The sequence below is a fragment of the Numida meleagris genome, unplaced genomic scaffold, assembly GCF_002078875.1.
Source record: "Numida meleagris isolate 19003 breed g44 Domestic line unplaced genomic scaffold, NumMel1.0 unplaced_Scaffold727, whole genome shotgun sequence".
Taxonomy (NCBI): domain Eukaryota; kingdom Metazoa; phylum Chordata; class Aves; order Galliformes; family Numididae; genus Numida; species Numida meleagris.
In genome coordinates this window covers 9,126-11,865 of record NW_018364942.1, presented here as the reverse complement: position 1 = coordinate 11,865, position 2,740 = coordinate 9,126, and the positions used below count along the sequence as shown (strand labels likewise).

The 2,740-nt window shown below is 50.5% G+C and overlaps 1 long non-coding RNA gene across 1 annotated transcript; it reads right to left on the bottom strand.

Annotated features, from left to right (window-relative positions):
* Window positions 1-1,164: 1,164 nt before the first annotated feature.
* On the bottom strand, window positions 1,165-2,686 carry LOC110391993. Its single transcript, XR_002434201.1, has 3 exons — window positions 2,596-2,686; window positions 2,327-2,364; window positions 1,165-1,811 (listed from the first exon to the last, which is right to left on the bottom strand). It is a non-coding gene; the product is annotated as an uncharacterized LOC110391993 (long non-coding RNA).
* Between the last annotated feature and the right edge of the window lie 54 nt (window positions 2,687-2,740).

The following is a 2,740-nucleotide window of genomic DNA, read 5'->3' as shown; positions in this document are numbered from 1 at the left end:
GGGTGGAGACTTCTGGGAGCAGATGGAGCTTTGGGGCTGCATGAAGTACGTGGGGACTGGATGGAGGCGTTGGAGTTGGACAGAGATTTTTGGAATGAATGGAGATTTTGGGAGTGGCTGTAAATTGTTGATGTGAGTAGAGATTCCGGGGTGAGGACGGAGGCTTTGAGGCTGCATGGAAGTTATTAGGATTGTTTGGGACTTTTGGGACTGGATGTAGAGGTTAGGGCTGGGTGGCAATTTTGGATCTGTGCAAAGTGTTTAGGGACTAAAAGGAAACGATTTGAGACTGAATGGAGATTTGAGGACTGAAAGGAGGATTGAAGAGGATGAGAAGATTCTGGGGGGCAGTGTAGTGGATTTGTGGAGTGAATGGAGGTTTTTGGTCTGAATGGAAGTGTTAGGATGGCTGGGTGGAGGTTTTGGGGCTGTCTGTAGAGTTTAGTATCAGATGGAGGTTTTGGAGGCGGGTGGAGATCTTTGGGGTGCATGGAAGATTTTGTGATGAGTGCAAGCCTGGGGTCTGAATGGAGGTGTTGGGGGCTGACTGGAGCTTTTTGGGGTCTGGTTGTAGATGTTGTGGATGCAAGAAGATCTGGGGAGCAGGTGGAGGATTGGGGGCTGGATGGAGTTTTTGGGACTGGAAGGATGGACAGACAGACAGATAGATAGACAAGGTATGCAGGCAGATAGATGAACAGGCACGTGAAACGATGGAGAGACAGACAGACAGTCAGAAGGTGGCTAGACAATTTGTGTGCCCATACTGCATGAGGAGCAGGCAATGAAACAGAAGGAAGATGGATGGATGGACAGGCAATGAAGTGATTCAAACTGCACCCACACTGCCAGGTGAAGCAAAGGGTTAAAGGCCGTGCATGGACTTGCTCACGTATCAGTGTCTGTGCAAGTTTATGTGTGTGTCAGTGTCCATGCATGCATTTGCACTGATGCTGCAGTTTAGGAAAGCCAACTTGCAGCTCTTCAAGGAGCCACCACAAGCACTGTGGTGCTTGCACCCAGCAGCAGCTCAGCTTTTCTTCTCACTGACCCCTCCCCGTGGGTTTAGGGACACAATCAGAAAAAATAAAAAAAATGTGGAATTCATACGTTGAGATAAGAACTGTTTACTTAGATAGAAAAGAAACTGAGAAAGAACAGGAATGATAATAAGATACGTTTATGATTTTCCAAATCTTGTGCTGCACAAAGCAGTTGCTCACCACCCAAAGACCAATGGTAGAAGCAGGACAGAATGGGAGGAAAGGAATGTGGGGGAAATCTGTAGAGAATCTGTAGAGCATCCGTAGGAGATGTTAGGGGAGGAAGGAAACATTTTGGGAGCTCTCTAGAAGAGAGGTAGATTGGGACAGATCAGGGGATCACAGAGAAATGGTGGAGGTGATTTGGAGTGGATTGGAGAGGATTGGGAGGTCTCAAGGGGTGTTAAGATATTTGAGGGGCTAAAGAAGGATTTGGGGGTAAGAGATGAGCATTTAGGGATTTGGTGTGACTGGGAAGCATTTGGGGTTTATCAGTGAGAATTTGGGATTGTTAGATTAGGGGAAGTTAGCTGGTCTGGGGTTAGAACAGGACATTGGGGAGTCCCAAGCGGGGAATTCAGGGTCTGTCCCCTTCAGGGCACCCCATAAATGAGGCACCTGGGGGGGTCCATCAGCACGGTAACCCAGTGCTCACTTTGGTGTAGATAATGGGGGACTGAGGGGCAGTGGGAGAAGTGGAGGGCTGGGAGCACGGGATGGCAGCTTGCATCTCAGCGTAGGTCAGATCCACACTGTCACTGGGGTAACCTGGAGAGACAGGAGGAGAAGGGGGTTCCATCATGAGGGTCCCAAGATGCTTGGGCTAGGGTGGGGCCTCTGGTGTAGGTATCTAGGGAGGTGTTTCCATGAGGGGGAGACTGAATTTCTGCAGGGACTTAGATTTTCGTTCTGCGTGCGAGATGTTTCTGGGTCCATCTATGGTTTTGGGGTCCCCATGGGTCACTGGGCATCCTTGTGGCTGCTTTTAGAGTCCCTCTACCTGTGGGTTGTGGGTGCCCATGGAGTTGTGGGGTTGTTTAGGGCTTGTAGGGCTTCTGTGGGTCTGGGGATTTAGAATTGTGGGGTGGGGGATTTCCCACAGTGCAGATATGGGATTCCCATGGTCTGGATACGGGTGGTGCACATAAATGTCAGGGGAAGCCATATGGGGCTGGGGGGTCATTTGAGGTCCCCATGGTGAAAATTTGGGTTTCCATGGTGATGTCCAGTGCGGACTCCAAGGGGAAGGTAGGGATTTGAGATCCACTACCACAGGCACTTACCTGGATCTCCAAGTCCTCAGTCATTGCTGGGGGGACACCTGCATCAAAAAGGAGAGGAGGAAGAGTGGGGGTTCTGTGGGGAAAACTAGTGACAGCTGGGGGATGCATAGGTGACCTACAGGGGATCAAAGGACAGGTAGGTGATGCTTGGTGAGATCTATAGGGGAAGGAAGAGGATACTTGTGGAATTCAATGAGGGATAGAAAGAGGATGCAGGGGACACTTGAGAGGATCTATAGGAAATGGAAACCATTGAACTCCTTCCTCACCAGGGCTCTCATCTCTCTGTGTCCAGAGGCTGCGGGCATCAAGCACGAAGTAGAGGCCCAGGCAGAAGACAAAGACAGCAGCACAGCCCCTCACCACCACCAACAACAGGTTCCCACGGGATGGCCCCTTGGCACCTGTGGGGTC